The 9210-nt window shown below is 51.8% G+C and overlaps 1 pseudogene; it reads right to left on the bottom strand.

The window, feature by feature from the left end:
• Positions 1–5889: 5889 nt before the first annotated feature.
• Positions 5890–9210, bottom strand: part of LOC111139848 — a 61385-nt pseudogene continuing 58064 nt past the window's right edge.

The following is a 9210-nucleotide window of genomic DNA, read 5'->3' as shown; positions in this document are numbered from 1 at the left end:
CTGGATGTTTCTGTACGTGGAATCACACAATATGTGCCTTTGTGTCCGCCCACCTCTTTTCAAAGGGGACACAATTTTTTCTGTGTTTATGCGACATAGAATTTCCCTTATTCAATAATGAAATCCCTGATGGATTACAGATGAGATGCAATCATAGAGGCCCCTTTAGGAATTATGAGCACAATCTCGGGGTCAAGACCCCTGTTCCTCCTGGAACACCACAGCCTGACCCCAGACAAGACATGGCTGGTTCCTCCTGTGGCCCACAGAGAAACCAGGGAATTGCAGAAAGCTGGGAGACACACCACAGAGGGCAAACACATCGCTCATAACCCAAGACCAGAGAAAAGTTTCACCTGACTCTGCTCCAAACCAGGCTCCAAGTCACGGGGTTCCACAGGGACAGAGACCAAACACATGCAAGCCCAGGGGGGAGGAAAGGCATGCGGGGAGAATGTGTCAGAGATGTGGAAGCTCCTAGGGAAGGGCTCTGGCAAAGGAAACCCTATGAAGGCAGCGCTGTTCACCCTCAGAGTGGCAGGGATCTGGTCTGGGGACTGGCAGCCCTGGGGAGAATGTGAAGAACCAGAGGTCCAATGCAGGTCCCCAGGAGAGAAGGGTGATGGGCACCCCTGTCTAGGAGAACAGTGAGCAGCACCCATCCCAGGACACAGGTGCACCCATCTCCTAGCAGTGCTTGGTCTCAGAGTCAGCTCCAGAAACTCCGGCACAATTTTTCACAGATGTATTGTCAAGATTATTCAGCACAGCGGTGGTGGAGAGAGCAGGGAGTGAAATAATGCTAATGCTCAAGGAGATGGATGGGATCCATGGTCCCAGTCCTCATGACAGAATGTCCTGTAGCTACTGTCCCAGGGTCGTCCAGGCACAGGATCCGGGAAGCCCCTCCTGAGACCCCCCCTCTTGCCACTGTAAGGGCCTACTTAACCAGAGTGAGCCATTTTGTTGTTTATGCAGTAAACTTAGATTGAACCTGCCCCTTCCCCCAAGAGGAAAGTGCTTAGAAACAGAATTGGTGAAATACGGCCAAATAGCCCCTGATAACGGAGTCCAGATTCAAGGACCAGGTGGAGATATCCAATCAAATAAAAGCGCACGTATTACCCGCCAGGGAGCGTGAGCCCCCGCCTTTTGGGCACCAGACAAAGGCGCCAATTCTAGCCGAGGTCATAGGCTGAATTAGATGACTATCATGGGGTAAAATGTAATTCAATTGGCCACCTGTGTGTAGCCAGGCTCAACCACATGGCCTTTACTCTATAAAAGTTAGTCTGTGAGGCTGGGGGTGGGGGTCGCCTCTTTGCAAGAGACGGCCCTGGCCGGTCAGTTTGATTCTCGATGCTTGGCGCGAAATAAAGCTTTGCTTGACCTTCGCTTTGTATCAGTCTCGTCCTTTTGTCTATGGACCCTTTCAGCCGCCTTGCTCCTGGGACTATTCAGAATTGTTTGAGGAGGTAGAGGGGATCCAGGGTGACAGCAGGGCCAAGGAGAAGGAAGGTCAGCACTAGGAGGACAGCGGGAAGTGCCCTGAGCCACCATCCAGGGCCCAGGCTGTGATGCCCTCGGACCTCACCCCAAATAACGGCTCCTAATGTACGGACCGGACTCTGCGCTTTCCCTCCCTCCTTCCCTACCTCATTTATTCACCGTCTCATTCATTATCCCCTCTCTCCTTCCTTTCCACCCCTCCCTTCCCTCCCCCACTCCATCATCCTCCCTGCCTCCCTCCCATCCCTCCTCCCTCCTTCCCCTTTCTCCCTTCCTCCCATCCTCCTGCCTTCCCTCCCACCCTGCCTCCCTCACTCCCACCCTGCCATCTTCCTTCTCTCCCCTCCCTTTCTCCCTCACTCCCTCCCTGCCTCCCCCATCCCTCCCTCCCTCCTCCTCCTCCTTTCTTCTTTTCCCTCCCTCCCTTCTTACCTTCCCTCCCTCATGCCCTCCTTCATTCAGCAGAAGGTCTGGGGTCCCTGCTCTGTACTGAGCACTGGGGCTTCATCAGTGAGCACCCCCCAACCCACGTGGTCATGTCCACTGCAGGAGGAGACAGGGGACAGTCCTCAGGGCTAGGAGTGGTGATGAGCACCAGGAATCTACTCCTGAGAACAGAGGCCAGTTGCACAAAGAAAAGAATGGAAAGACCCAAGCTTAGCACTTCCTCTAGAAAAATCTAGTCCTGAAAAGTGATGAAAAGTAAATATATCCTGGACTTCATGCAATGTGAGTGCTAATGGTCCATACGCCCTGATTCCTGGAAGCAACCAAGAGTAAATCATCCAGTGTCAACTGGGGGTTAGTGACACAACTTTTCCGACCAAATGACAGCATTTCAGCCAACATCTCCAGGGCCTCTGAGTTTTCCCAAGGGTCTCTGTGATGCTCTGTCTCTTCCACCGACCTCCTTGGGAAGCTCTGTCCTGTCGTCTTCATTGTCTCCTGCCTTTTCTGCAACCCTTCTGTGGTCTCCCCTCCCCCAAACAGGGCCACACTCACCAGGATTCCCCATGCCCATTGGCTGGGTGCCCACATCCCACACTGGGCTCCATGAGCCCTATGCTTTGTGCAAGTCCTGTGCACTCCCTCTGGGGTCACCTGGCTTCTCCATTGAAGTGGCCTACATCTTCCTGCACTGGGTCTCCTCTGATCTCTCTCTCTCTATCAAATAAATAAATAAAAATCTTTTTTTTTTAAGATTTTATTTATTTATTTGACAGACAGAGATCACAAGTAAGCAGAGAGGCAGGCAAAGAGAGAGGAGGAAGCAGGCTCCCCACTGAGCAGAGAGCCCAATGCGGGGCTTGATCCCAGGACCCTGGGATCATGACCCGAGCCGAAGGCAGTGGCTTTAACCTACTGAGCCACCCAGACGCCCCAATAAATAAAATCTTTAAAAAAACAAACCATGATAGAATGCCAGAGACCCCAGACAGCTTTCTAGAAACCTGCCTCTGTACCTTGCAGCCCTCCCATCCCATCAGCTCTGCTCAGAACCCCTCCAGGCCATAGACCCATGGTCTTGGGTCCTCAGACGGCCCAGATGATGTGCCTTCAAAAATTGATCCAGGTGGGGCAGCCTGACACACTGCAGATTCCAGTAAACCCCCCTCCCAGAAAGTAAGCGTGCCACTGGACGAGCTGTCCAAAAACAGCCAGGTCAGGGTCCCAGGAAGACACCGGAGGCACAGGAGTAACTGAGGAGCATCTGAAGGTCAGGTAGGGACAGTGGGAATCTCAGGTGTTTTTGCCTAGGAGCAGCTCCTGTCCCCCTAAATCCTCAGTATGATGGCTCCACTGTGGGATGGGGGAGGGACCAAGCCTGGAGGACCCGCGGCTACACTGTCAGAGGTCACCAACTTGACCTGTGCACAGGTGGGGAAACCCAGCCACCCCCCAAAGAATTTCTGGACACAGCAGCCATCTCAGTGGCAGCCGACCAGGGAGGTGGACCCTCCAGCTGCCTGAGGAGGGATTGAGCCACACACCAGCACACCAGCCAGAAATGGAAGAAGGAGAAGCAGTTCTTCATTTCAATAGTTTCTGAGTTACCGGTTTGTTCCTATGGTTAGTATACTATGCAAGGCCTTGAATATGTTCTCCTCATGTTCTCTGCTGGAGAGGATCTTTTATTTTTAAGATTTTATTTATTTATTTGACAGGGAGAGACTGAGATCACAAGCAGGCAGATAGGCAAGCAGAGAGTGGGGGGAAGCAGGCCCCCCACCAAGCAGAGAGCCCGATGTGGGGTTCAATCCAGGACCCTGAGACCATGACCCAAGCCAAAGGCAGAGGCTTAACCCACTGAGCCATCCATGTGTCCCTGCTGGAGAAGATCTTGAAAAATCTCTGGTTTATAGGTAAAATCATCTGGAATTGACCTTGGTTGGCACAGCCATGCTGGGAAAAGTATGAGTTTCCCCCCAAGACTAAAAATAGTATTCCTGTATGATCCCACTACTGGATCATTTGCAGGAAATGAAGTCAGTTTCTCAAAGTAAGATCTTCACACTCTCACCCAAACCCCCAAGGAAGGGGCGGCCACCCTTAGCAACAGGGTACCCATGTGGGAAGTTGTAGGCAACCCTACCCTGGAGGCAGGTGACTCCCTGGACAATGGGCTGCCCCAGGCCTGGGCCATCTTCACAGTAGCGCATTCAATGTCCTGGATACTAGGAGGAGACAGAGTACAGCACCAGGCCAGTGGGGGTCAGGAAACACTGCCCCAAATATGGCACCTTGGCAAATTAAATATAGAAACTGAAAGAATTTTCCATAGAGCAGAAGCAGGAAGGTCCCTCAATCCCCAGCTGTCAGCCCTTCTTCCCTGAAGCAGGTCAGAATACTCCCATGTGGCACTTTCCCTCCCCAGATGGCAGGGAGGACATGCTTATCACCAGAGTCAAGGAATTTAGGGCCACAAAGGCTAGAGGAACAAACCTGATTAAATTAACCTTTATCTTCCTGTTACTTTTTTACCCTTTACCAGCCCTAGCTCAAACCCCTGTGACTCCTAATTCTTCAAACATTTATTGCTCTCCATGTTCTTGTGAGGCTCCCGGCCAAAAAAAAAAAAAAAAAAAAAAAAATTCCATACACTTTGCCAGCTTTTCTCCTGTTCATCTGTCTTTGTCTATTTCCAGACCCAGCCAGGGACCTTAAGAGGAGTTGAAGAAGGGGTACCTGGGTGGCTCAGTGGGTTGAGACTCTGCCTTCAGCTCAGGTCATGATCTCAGGGACCTGGGATCGAGCCCCGCATTGGGCTCTGTGCTTGGTGGGGAGCCTGCTTCCCCCTCTCTGCCTGCTGCTCTGCCTACTTGTGGTCTCTGTCAAATAAATAAATAAATAAAATCTTAAAAAAAAAAAAAAAGAGGAGTTGAAGAAAACTTTCCTCTCTTGCATCCCTGGGTGGGGAGGTGGTGGCAGGTGGAGTCAGGAAAATACATCCCATCTTCTGACCTTGGTTAAAACTGCCCTCTACTGGGAAGCAGCACAGGGCTATGCATGGCTGGGAGAGCCAGGGAGAGGCAGGTGGAACATGTAGGAAGCTACCTGACCCCTAGCCAGGGGAGTTGGCCCCACTGACAGAAGGGAGGTGAGTGGGGGATGGGGTAGCTGGGCGACAGGTATTAAGGAGGGCACATGTTGTGATGAGCACTGGGTGTTACAGGCAACTAATGAATCACTGAACACTACATTAAAATCTACTGATATGTTGGCTAACAAATTTAAATTTTAAAAATTAAATTAAATTAAAAAATAAAACCAAGGCAGAAACTGCACATAATTCAGAGGGTTCCATCTTCTTGGAGGCTAAGCTAGTGGACACAGCCAAGGCCTCTGGCAGCCAGGGGGCTGAAGGTATGAGAGGTGGCTTGGTGCACCCCTGCCCCTGAAGCCCCATGGCCATGGCAAGGTGTAGAAACTGGGAGGGAAGACCCAACCAGAGGCCATCCTGGCTCTGTGGCTGCTACACTCCCACCCCCACCAGGCAGTGTCTGTCTAGAACCAGAAAGAAAGCCTTTTCCCTTGATTGTTCTTTTTAAAGATGGTTGCTCCACATTGACACAGAAATCAACTGACATAAAACTGGAGCCGTTCACAGCTGAAAATGACCCAGAAGTTATCAAACTGTAGTGACCCCAAAGAGAGGGCCTTGTGTCCCCAGGCAGGCCTCCTGAGTGCGGGTGCAGCTGGTGCCCTGGAAATGCCCATGTGGGCAGGGCTGGGCTCCATGGCCTCCCTCGAGGGGACAGAAGTAAGAACCTGCTCTCACAGCTCTGCTCAGGACAGCACCCCATGACGGAGATGGGGAAAGTCCCTCATGAGTCCCAGATGTCCTGGTGATTCTTGGGCATGGCCTGAGTCTCAGCTTCTTCATGAAGGGCAGATAGAGCAGCCCAGCCACCATAGGTCCCACAGGTCCTCCAGGGGACAGCCCAGCTGCTGTGGGTACCACAGGTCATCTGGGGATAGCACCTTGGTGGGCTTTTGGTCCAGAAGATACCTATTCAAGCAGCTCTTGTCACACCACACAACCTTGATCCCATTGGCCAGGCTGACCCCCATCACCGGGTGACGGGCCAAGGTCAGTCAGTGAACCTCCACCACCAACCCCCCAAAAAAAAACCCCCGTGTAGTAAACATCACCCTGGTCCCTGGGGATGTGGGCCTGGGACTGTGGCCAGTGCTGGTAGCTGAAGTCTTCATGGGACACCCAGTAAAAAATGGGGTGCAGGGTGCCAAAGAGGGAGGACAGGATCTCCATGCCCACATGGTCACAGAACTTCATGTTCACATCCACACATGGAAGGTAGTCTGCCTGATGGAGGAAGTGCTGCTCACAGAAGCAGCTGACCTTCACCATGTTCTGCATGGACACATCCTGCCAGTGCAGGGCACTGGGGACCTCGAGGACCATGACCCTCCAGCCTTCCCAGGGGAGCACACGGGCCTGGAAGCCTGCTGGTTGGTGACAACCTAGTAGGTGAACCTGTGTCCTACCATGATGGGCTTCTCTGCCCTCTGCAGAGACAGCTCCAGGAAGACCACATATCTACAGGGATGAGGGACAAGGCGGGAGGAGGGTCACTGCCAGAGGCTGGCAGTAGGACCCCAGAGCTGGGGGCCATGGACGTGTGCACCTTCTTCATGGGCTGCTTTAAGCTACAGCCACTCTTCAGCCTGTCCCAAGCAAGTGTGCTTGTGGGGCCTCCCTACCTTCTGCTCCCAGAGATAGGGGCCATCAGCATCCCATCATACAAAGGGGAGTCTGAGGCTTCAGAGACAGGAAACCAACCCAACAGTCAGCATGCTGGAGCCAGGAACAGTCCCCCTGTGCTGAGCTCCCAGGCAAACCCTGTAGGTGCCCTCCCCTGGCCGACCCCCTGCAAGTCCTCTCCCTACCTGCCAGGAGTGGAGCACCTTTGGGCACAGCCCTCCTTTCTATTCTAGCCTACAGACTGGCTAGAATCAGCAGGGCTGGCCTCCTGCCCCACTTTGCTTGGAGTGGGCAGTCGCTGGCACCCACAGAGCTGTCTCCACCCCCATAGGGTCCTCCCTTGAAAGCTACTGGGCCTCTTGCTGACAACATCCATCAGTCAACCACTGCTATTCCTAGGGCCACCCTCAAACTCCCCCAGATCAGGAATCAGTTCTAGCCCATGGGCAGGGAAGGGGAAAGAGGACAGCCGGAAGAAGAGGAGACTTGCTTAGGCCCAGCCATGAATCCAAGAGTGGAAGCTTCCAGGTCCAGGTCTACATCTCCCAGGCTCCAAGAAGTTGGAAGTCTTGTCTCTCTGAGGGGACTACCTGTGGGGACAGCAGCTCCCCCATTGTCAGCAAGGGTGGTGAGCTCTCTGAGATGGATTTTTGTTAAGGTTCATTTATTTGTTTGACAGAGAGAGAGAAAGAGCTAGAGAGGGAACACAGGCTGGGGGAGTGGGAGAGGGAGAAGCCTGCTCCCCGATGAGCAGGGAGCCCAACATGGTGGGGTTCGATCCCAGGACCTCAGGATCATGACTGGAGCTGAAGGCAGATGCTTAATGACTGAGCCACCCAGGGGCCCTGAGACTGATATTTTCACACAGGCACTAAGGCTACTTCCCAGTGCCTGTCCCATGCCTAGCAGCTTAGTAAATCACTCACACAGGGAAAGTGGGCACTACATTTAAATAGGGGACAAGGCCACACACAACCAACAGACATGAGTCAGCTCACTGGGGGGCAAGTCCAGGTCCAGCCAACAGGGGAACAAGCCAGACATGAAGCAGGGGGAGAGAAGAGTGCTCCTGGCAGAGAGCAGAGAGAATGTAAAGGCCTGGAGTGAGGCCCGAGGCACATGTAAGATGACCACACACCTTGGAGCCCCACGGAGGTAGGGGGAATATGGTGGGAGAGGAAAGGCTGGAGAGGACAGGCAGCTGGGAGTGGATGACAGGCTTAAAGGTTATGTTCCAAAAAGATCACTCTGCTGGTTACTGGAGAAGAATGGGCTCTGTACAGTAGAGGACAGGGAGACCATAAACCTAAGCCCTAATGCTAACCCCACCCTAACCCTAATCAAACACTGTGCTCAATTTTGAGGACTGACATCTCTACTCTGAAATCACAAACAAGGGGCCCCTGGGTGGCTCAGTGGGTTGAGCCTCTGCCTTCAGCCCAGGTCATGATCTCAGGGTCCTGGGATCAAGCCCTGCATCGGGCTCTCTGCTCAGCGGGGAGTCTGCTTCCCCCTCTCTCTGCCTGCCTCTCTGCCTACTTGTGATCTCTGTCTGTCAAATAAATAAATACAATCTTTTAAAAAGATGAAATCACAAACAAGCCCATCATGCTAGCTTTCACTCCTTGCTCAGTATTGGACTGAAAGTTCTACCCAGAACAATAAGGGAAGAAATAAGGAATCCACAAGTGAAAAGAAACAGTAGAACTAGGTCTATTTAGAGACCAGAGATGGCATCATCTTATATAGAGAGCTTCCGTATTATGCCTCCATCAGAAAGGATGAATACCCAACTTTTGTAGCAACATGGACGGGACTGGAAGAGATTATACTGAGTGAAATAAGTCAAGCAGAGAGAGTCAATTATCATATGGTTTCACTTATTTGTGGAGCATAACAAATAGCATGGAGGACAAGGGGAGATGGAGAGGAGAAGGGAGTTGAGGGAAATTGGAAGGGGAGGTGAACCATGAGAGACTATGGACTCTGAAAAACAATCTTAGGGTTTTGAAGGGGCGGGGGGTGGGAGGTTGGGGGAACCAGGTGGTGGGTATTAGAGAGGGCATGGATTGCATGGAGCACTGTGGTGCAAAAACAATGAATACTGTTACGCTGAAAAGAAATTTTTAAAAAAAGAATCAATAAAAAAATGGTCACAGGGGCATCTGGGTGGCTCAGTGGGTTAAGCCTCTGCCTTCGGCTCAGGTCATGATCCCAGGGTCCTGGGATCGAGCCCCACGTCGGGCTCTCTGCTCAGCAGAGAGCCTGCTTCCTCCTCTCTCTCTCTCTGTCTGCTTCTCTGCCTACTTGTGATTTCTGTCAAATAAATAAAAAAAAAAATCTTTAAAAAAAAAAAAAAATGGTCACAGCCAGTTCCCTAATTCTGCAAAGTTACAGGACAAAATATCAATACACAAAAATCTCTCTTACCTGTATACACTAACAATGAATCATCCAAAAAGGAATTTAAGATAACA

Source organism: Enhydra lutris, unplaced genomic scaffold (genome assembly GCF_002288905.1).
Source record: "Enhydra lutris kenyoni isolate GAN:26980312 unplaced genomic scaffold, ASM228890v2 scaffoldscaffold122, whole genome shotgun sequence".
In the NCBI taxonomy this organism is placed as follows: domain Eukaryota; kingdom Metazoa; phylum Chordata; class Mammalia; order Carnivora; family Mustelidae; genus Enhydra; species Enhydra lutris.
The sequence above is the reverse complement of the archived record's forward strand: the minus strand, read 5'-3'. Positions and strand labels throughout refer to the sequence as shown.